Here is a 15,998-nt window from a genome sequence, read left to right on the forward strand (position 1 = left end):
CCACGCCCCTGGGTTGAAGGATGCAATTGACAAATACAGAGGATAAAACTGGTCAAGGTCTTGCACCCTTCTATTGCTCAAAGAAAAAAGATATAGCTGTTCTAGTCAATAGAAAAATACTGTTTTAGCTGATTCAGTGAGTGAAAGTAAAGTGAAGAGATTTATTTTTTCACTGGAGGCAAGGTTGAGGAATGACAGTTTGCCTACCCTGCTGAATATATGTCCACTAAGTAGACATGCATATGTCTAATTCAGATGCAGGTCCCTTTTCTGTTAGTATATTTGCTTTGTTTTTGCAGGTGAAGGATGCCATAGGGAAGATTTTTAATTGAAATCTGGTAGTGGAGGATAGACCTGGGAAAGCAGAATGACTTCCAGCTTTCACTTACAAATTAAATAAAATCCTAAGGGATCTTAAACTGGCAGACGTTTGGAGAAAATTAAATGCTAATGTGTGCAGTTGTACTTTTTACACCCACAGACATCAAATATATAAAAGCATTAACTTCTCTTCTGTTGCAGTGAGTACACGATATATGCACAGGGTATAAGGTTAAATCTTATGAAGTAAGATGGAAATTCAATATCAAATCATGCACTGGCAGCATAACGTGCCCAGGCAATTTCAGCCTGAAAGTAGTTAATTGAATGGCTAGCAATCTTTTTTTTTTTTTTTTTTTTTTTCAAAAAAGTATGGCACTATTTCAGAATTAAAGCCCTTGTTGAATACTACAATGCAAATTATACCTAGAAGAATAAAGTAAATGAATAACTGGAATGGCATGAAATCTCTTGTGCCTGAGCTTTTAATAGCTACTGCCACAGAAGGAAAATATTTTAAATATTTTCCACCTAAGAACTTTGAAAATGGCTTCTGGAACTCAAGAGAGCAGACAACTAATAATAATGGGAAACAGTGAATGTTTGTCATGGTGGTCATAAAAGTCATGCATTGCATCACTTTCCTTAGTAAAATCCATGAATCAAACCCTGGCCCTATTCTAGTCAGTGGAAGTTCTGCCATTGATTTCAGCAGGGCTAGTATTTCATCACACAATGTTAAACTGTGCATGTGAATATGTGAGTGGACTATTAAGAAATAAGTGGGTAGGTGGACAAATAAATACGTAAAGAGTTATACAAATTATCCTGCGAAAAGCCTCACAGAAGAGCCCTTCAAATTGAAGAGAATACAGAACTGGGGTGGGGGAATCCAGTGTGACCACAAAGACTTAAAATACCAAGAAACAATGGAGGCCTTTGCCACAACTGCAGTCAGTGGAAACACTTGAACTGTAATCATCCTGGTATAAAATAAAGGGAGCTGCTCACGGCGTGTCCTCTGTAGGGGGTCTTTACCCTCTTGGAGGAAAACAGCCCAAATCTGTTAACTTCTCTTCTTATCCAGGATTTTGGGGGATGGGAACACTAAGAGATAGGGTATGTGGTAAGGAGAGTACTGGTTTCATTTTTATTCTAATATTTTATTTTAATTATTTTCCAGGTTGGGGCCAAAGAGGCACTGGTGGCTCAATCTTTTCTTGTGACTGTTTTTCTAGGTTTTGCTAGACATACCTACAGCCTAAGAGAGGCACCTTCTCTGAGGATTATATATTGAAATAAATAATCTAGAAATTCTGTTAGTTGAGCGTGCCGAATATGTTCACAGGTTATTGGGTTTTAAATTTTAAAAAGCAATATAGCAAACAGATATTTGACCCAGCTGCTTAAAAAGATAACAAAATAGATTAAACTAAAGATGCAAGACCTTTTCTTTCATCATGGGAGATCAGACCCGCAACAATCTCGCTGGAGCAGTAGCACAGCAGGATGGAACTTATGCACCATTTTCCCTATCTGAGTTTTATTTAGTGTCCAAAATGAATGTTCTAGATGCACTGAGAGAAACCCACTCAACTATCTGCAAACTAGACTGATGCCCTTTGGAACTTGTGAAAGCTATTGGGGAATAGTAGGTCAGAATGAGCGCTGTCCTGCCTGTGAGATGAAGCGACAAAGATAATTACAACACCATATGATTCTCTGTGTCTTACTGGCAGAAGCACAGATTCTCTGTGTCTTTCTCGTTTTGGCATCCCACACCTTCTGGTACCTGGCTGAGTTTTTTGAGAATATCTGGAAACAAAACCTTCAGGGTTGTCATGGGTCATTTAGTTCTTGCTTGCTGATCTAAAGCATTCAGTTGTTTGAAGTCTTTTTAGGGCAAAATCTGTATTTAAAATTAAGGTTGAAATGTAACAATAGAAAAACATTACTACTCCTGACAGAATTCTGCTCCCCTGCAGAGGTTCAGAATTCATATGGTCTGCATCTTTCTGTGCCCCCCACACAGAAAAATGCAAAAGAAATCTTCAGGGGGACACATGCCTCTTCTCTGGCAGCCCAGGCAGTGTGTCTGTTCTAAGGTGCCTGGAGCAGCCTCAGAAACACTAATCACTGCAGCGGCAGGGGGACTGAGCATGTGTACCTACAGGGGAGATTTCAGAGTAGCAGCCGTGTTAGTCTGTATCTGCAAAAAGAACAGGAGTACTTGTGGCACCTTAGAGACTAACACATTTATTAGAGCATAAGCTTTCATGGACTACAGCCCACTTCTTCGGATGCATATATGCATATATGAATCCGAAGAAGTGGGCTGTAGTCCACGAAAGCTTATGCTCTAATAAATGTGTTAGTCTCTAAGGTGCCACAAGTACTCCTGTTCTTTTTACAGGGGAGATGTTGATCACCACGAGGGGCCGTGGATGCGCATGCATGCGTACCAACAAGCAAGAGAGACCTGTGTGGAGGGGTAGGGCTTTTCTATTATGCAGAAGGCAGGGTCTATCCCCAAGGCAGAAATGTAGCAGCCTGCCTGCTAGTTAATTGATCTCATTCTCTGAGACAGAAATGTAGCAGCCTAATTAGCACTCCCCTTGATAAGGATGGAAGAGGTCCTAGTGACTTACAACACACATATGGTTAAGGCATTGCCACTTACTTTGTGGCATCTAATACTGTTAGTGTTCTATTGTTAGTTAACTGTTCCCATTCTCAGTCAATTCCCCCAAGAGCATAAACCTGTAAAATTTTAAGCCCCCTACATTGCCAGGGTCATGTAAAGCCTTATAAATGACAGTAAGGGAATCAGCTAGGAAGATCTATGTGCTTTCTTACTTTTTTCCTGTGCCAAAGTGGCACAATGGGGTTAGATTACAGCTCAGGATTTATTTTACTTACCCAATAAAAAAAGACTTTGAGAGAAAATAAAACATTTACCAAGCATTCAATAAAATGTCAGGGCAATCAGAATCAAGCACTTCCCAAAGTACCCAGCCAGGTCCAGGACAACGATTAGCAAAACTGGATGATTTTAATGTGTGAAAGTCTGAGCAATTTAAAATGACATTCTTCTTTTATTGTTTTGCTGTTTGGTGTTCTATAATGTAATTTAAATGAAAATCCAGGATTATAACTGCAATGCAGGTATTAGTTACAAAGTGTTTCCTAATATATTCGTGTGTTTAGGAAAAAGCTGAAATACTCAATGCTTTTTTTTCCCTCAGTCTTCACAGACAAGATCAGCTCCCAGACTGCTGCACTGAGCAACACAGTATGGGGAGGAGGTAAGCAGCCCTCAGTAGTGAAAGAACAAGTTAAGGACTATTGAGAAAATCTGGGCGTGCACAAGTCCATGGGTCCAGATCTAATGCATCCAAGGGTGTGCTGAGGGAGTTGGCTGATGTGATGGCAGAGCCATTGGCCATTATCTTTGAAAACTAGTGGCGACAGGGGGAGGTCCCGGACGATTGGGAAAAGGCAAATATAGTGCCCATATTTTAAAAAGGGAAGAAAGAGAACCTGGGAAACTACAGACTGGTCAGCCTCACCTCAGTCCCTGGCAAAATCATGGAGCAGGTCCTCAAGGAATCCATTTTGAAGCACTTGGAGGAGAGGAAGGTGATCAGGAACAGTCAACATTGATTCAACAAGGGCAAGTCATGCTTGACCAACCTGATTGCCTTCTATGATGAGATAACTGGCTCTGTAGATATGGGGTAAGCAGTGAATGTGATATATCTTGACTTTAGCAAAGCTTTTGATACAGTCTCCCACAGTATTCTTCCCAGCAAGTTAAAAAAGTATGGATTGGATGAATGGACTATAAGGTGGATAGAAAGCTGGCTACTTTGTTGGGCTCAACGGGTAGTGATCAATGGCTCAATGTGTAGTTGGCAGCCGGTGTCAAGTGGAGTGCCCCAGGGTGTTGTTCAACATCTTTATTAATGATCTGGATGATGGGATTAATTGCATTCTCAGCAAGTTCACAGATGACACTAAACTGGGGGAAGAGGTAGATTTGCGGGAGGGTAGGGATAAGGTCCAGAGTGACCTAGACAAATTGGAGGATTGGGCCAAAAGAAATCTGATTAGGTTCAACAAGGACAAGTACAGAGTCCTGCACTTAGGAAAGAAGAATCCCATTCACCGCTACAGGCTGGGGACCGACTGGCTAAGCAGCAGTTCTGCAGAAAAGGACCTGGGGATTACAGTGGACGAGAAGCTGGATATGAGTCAGCAGTGTGCCCTCATTGCCAAGAAGGCCAATGGCATATTGGGCTGTATTAGTAGGAGCATTGCCAGCAGATTGAGGGAAGTGATTATTCCCCTCTCTTCGACACTGGTGAGGCCACACCTGGAGTATTGAGTCCAGTTTTGGTCCCCCCACTACAGAAGGGATGTGTACAAATTGGAGAGAGTCCAGCAGAGGGCAATGAAAATGATTAGGGGGATGGGGCACATGACTTATGAGGAGAGGCTGAGGGAACTGGGCTTGTTTAGTCTACAGAAGAGAAGAGTGAGGGGGAATTTGATAGCAGCCTTCAACTACCTGAAGGGGGGTTCCATAGAGGATGGAGTTAGGCTGTTCTCAGTGGTGGCAGATGACAGAACAAGGAATAATGGTCTCAAGTTGCTGTGGGGCAGGTCTAGGTTGCATATTAGGAAACACTATTTCACTAGGAGGTGGTGAAGCACTGGAATGAGTTACCTAAGGAGGTGGTGGAATCTCCATCCTTAGAGGTTTTTAAGGCCCGGCTTGACAAATTGATGATGATTTAGTTGGTGTTGGTCGTACTTTGACCAGGGGATTGGACTAGATGGTCTGCTGAGGTCTCTTCCAACCCTAATATTCTAGGATTCTAAATGCTAAATAGTTATTGTGACTTTTTTTTCTGTACTGTAGTTTAAATAAATTATCAAAACAATTGAAACTGGAGTGATTATACTGTATTATTTTGACAAATATTTTTTTAATTTTTTTGGCATAGAATCCCCCTAGAAGTTACATTATTTAATGTAACCAATGTATGTACGCAGATGAACAGAGCATTATTTTACTGTTTATAGCTAATTCTGTTTGAGGAAAAGAATATGGGTCCTCAGGTGGCTAATGAGGCTAATCCTTGAACCACAAGTTCTATTACAATGAGAGCAGACGTTTTCAGGCTCAGCAGGAGACTGTTGACCATACTTGATACCAGTCTCTCCTTCCTCCTGTGCCTCTTGTCCTCTTCAGCTTCCCGACGAGCAAGTTCAAAATGCAGGGGACCATCATGTAGGACTTCCTTCATTTTAAGTGATTCTGGGCAAGTGTCTCTCAAGTATCAATGTCAATACTACATTTTTTTAGGTTGTCCTTCAGCAAGTCCTTATAACGCTTCCATTGTCCACCCACATTACGGTACCCTTCTTTCAGCTGAGAGAACAGAACCTGTTTTGGGAGACGAGGGTCTGGCATCCAGACAATGTAACCAATCCAGTGGAATTGCTAACAGATGATCATTGCCTCAATACTGGTGGTCTTTGCCTCTTCCAAAACACTAATATTAGTGGGCCTGTCTTCCCATTTGATCTTCAAAATCTTACAAAGGTAGCATTGAAGGTGCCTCTCAATGACTTTCAAGTGGTGTCTATAGGTTGTCCAAGTTTTGGACCCATACAACAGTGTTGGGAGAATAATGGCTTGGTAAACAAGAAGCTTGGTGTCTGTTCGAATGTCATGATCTTCAAAGACCTGTGCCGTAAACGAGAAAAAGCTACACTGGCACAGCTCAGGCGATATTGAATTTCTGCATCAATATCTGCCTGGGATGAAAGACGACTTCCAAGGTAGAGGAAATGGTTGACATTCTCCAGCACCACTCCATTGATTTTGATAGATGGGGCATGTAATACCTCTTTTGGAGAGGGCTGGTAGAGCACTTTAGTCTTCTTGATATTAAGAGTGAAACTAAGACATGCATAAGCATCGGCAAACACATTCAAGATAGTTTGAAGATCTTTCTCAGAGTTGACAAAGATTGCGTTGTCATCAGCATACTGAAGTTCCATAATAGATATTGTGGAAATCTTAATCTTGGCTTTCAGCCTGCTAAGCCCGAACAGCTTTCCATCCATTCTGTAAGTGATTTTAATGCCAGCTGTAAACTTCCAAGCAATTAGATAAAGAATGACAGCGATAAAAACCGCAAACATGGTTGGAGCGATGATACAGCCCTGTTTGACTCCTGTTTCTACTTTGAAAGGTTCACTCTGGGAGCCAGTGCTGCTCAGAACAGTTGCTTTCATGTTATCATTAAGCAATTTTAGGACAATCATGTATTTATCAGGACATCCAATCTTAGAAATTACAGACCAGAGGGCATGGCGATTCACTAAGTCAAAGGCTTTAGTTAGATCAATAAAAGCCATGTACAGTGGTTGGTTTTGCTCCCAACACTTGGGGGAAGGGCAGCTCAGTTGTTTGAGCACTGGCCTGTTAAATCCAGGGTTGTGAGATCAATCCTTGAGAGGGGCACTTAGGGATATGGGCAAAATCAGTACTTGGTCCTGCTAGTGAAGGCAGAGGGCTGGACTCGATGACCTTTCAGGGTCCTTTCCAGCTCTGTGAGATATACCTAACACTTTCCTTGCAGATGCCGTGCTGTGAAGATCATATCCTCAGTACCAGTAAAATTTTTTCAGACAGCGGCAGAAGGCGGGTTGCAAGGATCCATGCCAGAACTTTGCCTGCAATGGCTAGGAGAGAGAAACCATGATAATTTCCACAATCCACTTTATCCCCTTTTTTGAAGAGGGTGACAATCAGAGCATCCCTCATTTCACTGGGTATCGCCTCCTTTATCCAGATTTTAAGGATAAGCAAGTAAAGCTATCAAATTAGCTCTGGTTCACCATTTTTAAAGATTTCAGCGGGGATCCCATATAGACCTGCTGCCTTGTTGTTCTTCATCTGCTTGGTGGCATTGTGTACCTCATACAAATTGGGAGGGTCTCCGAGCTCATCCCTAAACAGTCGATGAGGGATTTACTCAAGGACTTCATCTGCAACCATAGAATTATGTTTAAGGAGATCTTCAAAATGTTCTTTCCAGCAAGAATTAATGGTTTTGTTGTCCTTCAGAAGTGTGGTTCCATCCTTAGAGCAAAGAGGATTCATACCATGACAAATTGGCCCATAAACAGCCTTGGTGGCACTAAAGAAACCACATGTATTGTGGATGTCCGCGAGATGTTGGAGTTATTGCACTTTCTCAGTTCACCATTTGTTCTTAAGTTCTCTGGCTTTACGTTGTACTTCCGCCCTTGCCTTGGCATGAGCTTCTCTCTTTCAATTTATGTCATTCGGCCAAGCACCAAATGCCATTCTCTTCTCATTGATGAGTTGCTCAATTTCAGCATCATTCTTGTCAAACCAGTCCTGATGTTTTCTGGTTTGGTAGCCTATGGTTTCCTCAGAGGCATTGATGATTACTGCTTTCTACTGGCTCCAATGTTCCTCAATTTCTTCTGGAAACTCTGATGGGAGCTTTTCTTCTAAGACTGCTTGGAAGTAGTCATGTTTAATAGGGTTCTTCAAATATTGAACCTTCAGCTTGCGCCTAATCTGCTTCTTTTTCAGCCTCCATTTGGGAGTGATCTTCATTTTCATTGTGGCTCGAATAAGGTGATGATCAGTCCAACAATCATCAGCACTTGTCATTGCTCTTGTGAGAAGTATGTCACTACGATCTCGGGCATGAACTATGACGTAGTTGAGGAGATGCCAGTGCTTTGACCGTGAGTGTCTCCAAGATGTTTTGAACTTTTCCTTTTGTTGGAAAAGAGTGTTCATAATAAGTTCATGTTCAGCACACTTGGTCAGGAGCAGAATTCCATTTGAATTGCTTTTGCCAACTCCTTCTTTCCCAATTGTTCCTTTCCGCTGGTCTGAGTCTTGTCCCACATGTGCATTGAAATTCCCCAGAAGGAGGATCTTGTCTTCTGTAGGGGCCTCAGATAAAATGGTTTCCAACTGAGAATAAAAATCTTCCTTTACATTCTCATTGGCATCCAGTGTTTGTGCATAGGCGTTCACAATAGTTGCCTGTTGATTTTTGGTTAGCCTCAATCGGAGTATCATAAACTGATCATTGATGCCAAATGGTACCTCAGAGAGGCACCTTATGAGCTTGTTCTTTATAGCAAAGCCCACTCCATGCAATCAGGGTTCATCTATAGATTTTCCCTTCCAGAAGTAGGTGTATCCTCCTTTCTCCTTCCCACCTGTCCTTCACCAGCTCTTCTAGTTTTGGACAAAGCTGCAATATCAATGTTATACCGACTCCATTCAGTAGCAACAATGGCTGTACATCACTCTGGTTGGTCGCTGTTTGAGTTGTCCATCAGGGTATGTATGTTCCAAGTTCCAAAGTTGAAAAGTTTCTTACATTTTCGACCGCTGAGGTGGTGATCCTGCTGGATGTGCCTATCCAGACAGAAAAAACAGAGGCAAGACTTTTTTAGGTTACCTTTTCTAACCCTCTTCCCACATGGGGTGAGCATAGTGGATCCTGAAAAGGACTGCTCAGTCATGGGTGCAGCTGCCGAGATGCTCGCCTCGCCTCAATCGTCGAGCAAGATGATTGTATTATACACACACCGCCTGTTTGTCGGTCTGTAACTAGGAACTTCCACATTTCACTGTCCTGTTCCCATTGCCACTCACCAATCACCACTGGACTTTTGACATGTGCAAATATTATTTTCCCAAAACCTGGAAGATGCCTGTGCGGGACTTCTTTTAAGGTGGGGAGACTGGTGCACAACAGTCACCACACTATCCTTGACAGATCGAGGACTTGAAACCAATGGCATGGACACCATGACAATTGGAGATTCTCTATCTGCTGCAGCATTCATCCACCTTCACAGCCATTGTAACATTACTCAACAGTTTCACCTCCATTGTGCAGTTATCCTCCATCTGCTCTTCTGTTAGGGACTTCTTGGATCACGCTTTGTCTGAAACCTCACCCTTGACCATTCTGCCATGGGTACCCTAAGGGAGTACATGACTCCAGGCAGCACTGCTCTCGGGGTCATTGAGACATGCATGCCTCTCCACCACTACAAAAATACTTACACTATCAGTCCTAATTCCAGTTATTTCTCAACTTTCAATCATCTTATCTCTCTAATCTATCAAGCAGACAATTTATTCAAAAACCTTTGCACTTGTAGCACTTGGGTAAAAGCTTTAAATATATCAGGAACAAATGAAATTCTAGCAATGGGGTATGTCCAGTATTAGATAAAAATGGTTAAACTGTCAATTGTGATGCAGAAATAACAAAATAGTCAATAGTCAACAGTATTTCTGTTCTGTTTTTGGAAAGAAGCAGGATGATATGTTCATATCTTAAAGTGATAAAGAAATACTTTCTGTGCCCTCAGTGACATGTAAAACACTTACTATTAAATTTAAACATTTTAAAAATTCAGGACGAGATAACCTGTACCCAAGACTAGTTAAATAAAATAGCTGAGAAGCTCTCTAAACCCACTAATATCAATTTTTAACAAACTGTAGAAGTTCCAGAGGACTGTAAAAAGCTTATATTTATAAAGTGTACATTAGATGAAATAGGACTATTCACTTGACATTGATCACACGCGAAATCATTGAAAGGCTGGTATGGGACACAATCAGTAAAGAATCAAATTATGGTAGTATAATTACACTGGTCTACAATTTTTGAGAAGTCGTCTGCTTCAGAGATAAAATGTGCTATTTATTATGTATTTTGATGTGCTGAATTCAAATAGGACAATTAAAACAACTGATTGGCTACTGTTTCTAAGATATTTAAGTTTTTACATTTTATGTCTATGTATATTGTGTAGATAGTAGAGTTTTAATCATAAATTGTAAACCTAGGTCTTTTCATGTGTTTATGGTTGCTTTACATGATAATATTTCACCTGTCCTGTTTATGTAACACTTTAAAAATCAGCAAAAGGGTTATATAAATAAAATTTATTATGAAACAAAAGGCAAAAAACTATTATGCACATAGTTTAGTCCTATTCAGTGTCTACTCGGCGCATCTTGGCTTGTCTCTTGTATTCATTAAATGGACCAGAAGTTTCATCCTCTTCCTCGTCTGACTCAAGTGAGAATGATTCTGGTGCATCAGGAACCGGCAGTCCTTCTCCGTGGGGTACTAGGCATACAGCTGATGGAATGTTTGGATAATGCACAGTCCACATTTTCTTCTTCGACACACCTTTCCCAACTGGAGGCACCATGCAGAAGGAACAATTGCTGGTATGATCTGTTGGCTCTCTCCAAATCATTGGCATTGCAAAAGGCATAGATTTCCTTTTCCTGTTCAATCACTGGGGAAGATTTGTTGCACAAGTGTTGCAGCATATGTGTGGGGCCCACCTCTTGTCCTGATCTCCAATTTTGCAGCCAAAATAAAGGTGATAGGCTTTCTTAACCACAGTGGTTATACTGCGCTTTTGTGATGCAAAAGTCACTTCACCACAAACATAGCAAAAGTTATGTGCACTGTTCACACAAGTACGAGGCATCTCTGCTCACTTTGGCTAAACAGAAATGTGTCCCTTTGCAAAATCAAACACTGACAAATAAGAGAGCACGACACTGTATGATTTCTGGAGCTGATATAGGGCAATTTGTTCAGCAGAGTGATGTAAGCTTCGGTATGATTGCATCATCCATGACTTCTAGGAATAACATGATGCAATTCATATCATGTATGATGCAATACCAGCTTCAGATTGCATCATTCATTGTTTTGCCTAAAAAGCAAGTACTGTCCAAACCCAGGCATAGATTTATTCATAGATCCAGTCAAAGATGTATTTTAGTCATTTCTGGTATAAAATGAGATCCCTTCCCTTTATAACTCACTTATCCTCTGCCATTCCCAAGTCAAGGGTCGTATATACTGACCCAATAGCGTATCTTGAAAACTAGAGCCAATCAACAATTTTAAGCATCATTTTCGTTCTCAGTGACCCAGAATTAGTAAAGTTTGACTACATTTATTTCAGAAGCATTTTGGCTGTAGAGCAATGTTATTGTCAATCAACATGATTTTATGGAAAAAAGGTCTTGTCAAACAAACAAACTTGATATTGATTTTGATATGATTACAAGTTTGGTTGCTACAGGTAACTGTGTTGACATAGACTTCTGTAAGGCAATTGACTTAGTCCAATATGATATTCTGATAAAACATACTGTACAAAAATCAATGTAGCCCATGTTAAATGGATTAAAAACTAGTAGGCTGATAGATTGCTAGAACTATTTGTAAATGGGGAACAGTCGCCAATTGGAGGTCTTAGTGCAGTGGAGCAGGGATCTGTTCTTGGCCCAAAGTTAGTCAATACCTTTGTCACAGATCTGAAAAAATATATAAAATCATCACTGGTAAATTATGCAGAAGGCACAAACATTGATGGAGTGGTTTTCTAATGATGGGGAGCAAGTCTGATATGTATTGCTGTATTGGGCTTATTTCAACAATTTGCATTTTAATACAGCCAAATGCAAAGTCATGAATCTAGGAATAAAAAAAAGTAGTGAGAATCAAGACGAATGTGGCGATACTGAAAAGGATTTCAGGATCATAATAGATAACCAACTGAACATGAGTTCCCAGTGCAATACTGTAGATAAGGGGGTGGATGCAATGTTCAAATACATAAGCAAGGGAATATTGAAGAGGAACAGGGAAGTGGTATTACCTCTGTATACCACATTAGTGAGACTATTACTGGGATATTTTATCTTGTTTTGGTGTCCATGTTTCAAAAGGATATTGAAAAATTAGAGAGGATTCAGAAAAGAGCTACAAGAATGAGTTGATGTATGAAAAACAAGCTTTATAGCAAAAGAGACCCCAGAAGCTCAACCTATTTAGTTTATCCAAGAGAAAAGCTACTTACACAGGGAAGAGATTTCTGACAATAGGCAGCTCTTTAACTTGAATGCAAAAAGCATAATGAGATTCAATTGTGGGAAGCTGAGGATAGACAAAGTCACAGTAGTCATAGGTATAGTAATCATAGTATCCATTTGTGAGGATAACTAACCACTGGAACAAATTACCTGGAGATGTGGTAGATTCCACATCACAAAAAATCAAGACTGGATATTTTTATAAAATATATGTTATATGTAACTATGTGCTATATCACAAATTAGAAGTTATGGCTTGATGCAAAGTTAATGGGTGAGGTTAATGGTCCCTTCCAGACTTAAAATCTATATGTCAATGACCTTTGTAAAATCTAGGAATCATATAGCTAGATAAATATTATCCTGCGTTACAGGTGCTAACATGGAACTCATAGGATGGGAGGCTTTCCAGCTGCTTTTTGCATCCAGGAAGAAATTCCTTTGTTTTGGTTAGATGGAGGATTTGTCTTCTGCAAGAGCTAAAGGATTTTTCTTTTCTTCTCTTCCCCTCCCCCCATTTGCTTTCATAAAAGAATAAAAAATAAAAACAGTAAATTTATAGTTCAGCTGTTTGTTGTTAGAAACACAGTACTCTTTAAGATCAACCACACAGAGGCCAGACCTGACCTATCTGGTAGAGAGCTAATACTGCAATGGTTATGAAATTTTCCTGAGCAGAACTGAGGGAGAGCAAAAGTCTTTGTATTGTATGCAGGTGGAAACTATTCAAATTATACAAGGCAGTTAGATAGCTGAGAAAAGTTTGGCTGGACATGGGGGAGGATGGAAAAAGAAAGTATTAGCGCTCTGCCTTCTAAAATCACGCTACAGAAGCACACCAAAAGTACAATATGTACATCATATAAATACATATTATTTGTCCCAAATGGAGTAGCTCCTTAAGAAATGTGAACCTCAAGCCTTGTAAAAATGCAGTGACGGCTTTAGGCTCATTTTCTAAGGGATTCTGTAAGGGAATTCAAGCTCAGCACAAGGTTAGTGGAAAGACTACCCATGTGTAAGTAGGCAGGTGTATGTTCACAATCATCAGGTAATAACTCTCTGCTGCTTAGCTGGCTGAGCCAAGAAGGGGCAGGTGGAATGTGCTAATTCTCTGTCATTCATCCTTCTGAAGCAATGACTTCAGGAAACGTCATGAACTGATTTAACTAATTAAATGTTTGCACCTTTAATTCTGCCACCTAATGTTTCTATACAGAATTGCAAGGAATTTTGAACTAAGTCCCTCTCCCCCCCCAATACTACACACACAGCCAAACCCGAGTGTCACTGAAGTAAGTGTTAAAACTCCAAGTGACTTCATTGGGAACAGAATTTGACCCACAGGTTCCTTGCAAAAAAAAAAATAATAATTACAAAATAAAATAAAAAGTTTATCTGGTAATTTGTGTAGTTTCAAATGACAGCCATACTCTTATTGGGCATTGATTCCTTCAGAGCATTTCACTTTAAATAATGTAATGTAAATATGCAGAAATTATAGAGGATGAATTGATCTTCAACATTTTAGCATTACATAATTTGAGGACAAATGTACCTAAAATGATACAAACAGGCAAAATGTAACAGTGCTATATTGCAATGCTCATTGTACACCTGAAAATCCAACACAGAAAACTGCAATTTGCTCATCCTCTGAAGAGACAAGTGTCTGGCATAATGAAACAGTTTAATTCCTAATAGTTCAATCTCAAAAAGCTAATTTAAACTTTTTTATGGACTTGAAAAACGGATCTTTGAAGGTCCTTAATGAGATTATGTTCATTCATAATAGCAACAGGACAGATAATCTTTTCCAATTTTCCTTTTGCATCCAATGGGTAATTATAGAGAACAGAAGGGCTTGTTCTTACTGTGCATATGGATTTGAATTTTTGTCCTGTTAGATGAAATGGAGACATTATATTCACAACCATTCATGGAATCAATAGCAAAATAAATGCACCTGTCTTGAACCCACCATATATACCTATGCTTACAAGGTCATATATGCACCCTCCAGCCACATATGGATACCCTATTTAAGCGATGAACACACAAGAAAATGTAAGAGATCAAAACAGGGATGAGTTTAAAGCAATCCAAGGTGAATTAATAGACTGAAGATTCATTTGCACATGCTGGCAACTTTCAAAAGTCTTTTTTACTATACTAGAGTAAGCAAGCAATACTACAGGATCCACTCAGGAGTCAATGGTAGATGGGAACAACAGATTTACCCTACTGGATCAGACTCATAATCCATATACTCTAGTATCTTGTCACCAACCTGGCCAGCTTGAGAAGAAGTAGAAGAAATAAAGAGATTGATTTAAATCCTGAAGCATGAGGTTTAGAAACCCTTCTAAAAACATTGTAATCATTATTAATTAGTGTAACTTTGGGATATTCTTGACATCCATATACATATCCAGTTCCTCCTTGAATCTTTCTTGGTTCTTCGCCTCACTGTGTGGCACTGAGTTCCAAAATCTAATTCTACACCTTGTGAACAAAAATATTTATCAGTTTTTAAATTTGCCACCTTTCAGTTTCATTGACTATCCCCTTATTATGTTAAAAGACAGAGAACAGAAATTCCTGATCCACCTTCTCTATACCATTCATTATTTTTCATACACATGTTCCAATTTATTCATCTTTTTTTCTAAAATAAACAATCCCAACTTTTCAATTTATCTTCATATGGAAGCTTTTTCATTCCCCTAGCCTTCTGGCCACCTTTTTCTTAACTCTCTCCAATCCTACAATATCTTTTTTGACATGGCTGACCAGTACAGCAGAGCATTCCAGATGAGGGAGAACCATTGATTCGTATGATATCATTAGAATATTCTCTACATTATTCTCCATCCAATTCCTTATGCAACCATTGTTTGGCTTGCTTTTTTTGACTGCTGCTGTACATTGAGCAGAGGTCTTGTTTGAGGAGTCCAAAGTGATGCTCAGGTCCTTTTCCTGAGTTGAAAATGTTAGTTTAGAACCCTGTACGGTATATGAATATTTCAGTTTTTCCCCTACAATGTGCATTATTTTAAATGTATAAACATTGAATTTCTTCTGCCATTATATTGCCCTTTCAGCTAGCTTGGGTAGGTTCCTCTGAAGTTCTTCATTGTCCACTCTAGAACTTGACTACTCTAAATAATTTTGTGTCACCTCTAAGATTTAGCACTTCACTGCTCACCTCCTTTTCGAGATCCTTAATATACTAAATGGTTCTGATCTTCTCCACTGTAGCTTTTTACTTAAGCATGAGTAGGTTTGAAAAATGAAATTCCTGCCATACAGTGTATTACCCATTATCTTAATATAAGAGTCAACAGCCACAAAGTCAACGGAGGTTAAATATGACAGTGTTGAACTATGTTTCAATTAAATTTTCTTCCACCAGACCACATCTTCAAGAATCCATTAATCTTTCACTCTTCCGTATTCAAGACCTTTACCCCAGTCACAGAGATCACCTTCCAGCAAAGAAGGGTTGGATATAACTCCCTCCAGTATGGGTCAAAGGGTCTTGCTAAGAGACACCAAAGTACTTACTCGCTCCCAACACTTATTGACCTTGACATTCGGCAATGGACTTGGCAGGGTATACAAACACAGATTATTCACAGCCTTTATCAGAGCTGCATGAAGGTTTTGGGGCACCCAG

The 15,998-nt window shown here is 39.8% G+C and overlaps 1 protein-coding gene and 1 non-coding gene across 2 annotated transcripts in view; one reads left to right on the plus strand and one right to left on the minus strand.

Moving 5' to 3' along the window:
* Positions 1–15,998, minus strand: part of GPC5 (glypican 5) — a 1,030,278-nt gene that overhangs the window by 595,746 nt on the left and 418,534 nt on the right. The gene's annotated exons all lie outside the window — the stretch shown is intronic.
* Positions 2,925–3,027, plus strand: LOC117871413. Its single transcript, XR_004644222.1, has one exon. It is a non-coding gene; the product is annotated as a U6atac minor spliceosomal RNA (small nuclear RNA).

The sequence above is a fragment of the Trachemys scripta genome, chromosome 1 (genome assembly GCF_013100865.1).
Source record: "Trachemys scripta elegans isolate TJP31775 chromosome 1, CAS_Tse_1.0, whole genome shotgun sequence".
NCBI lineage: Eukaryota > Metazoa > Chordata > Testudines > Emydidae > Trachemys > Trachemys scripta.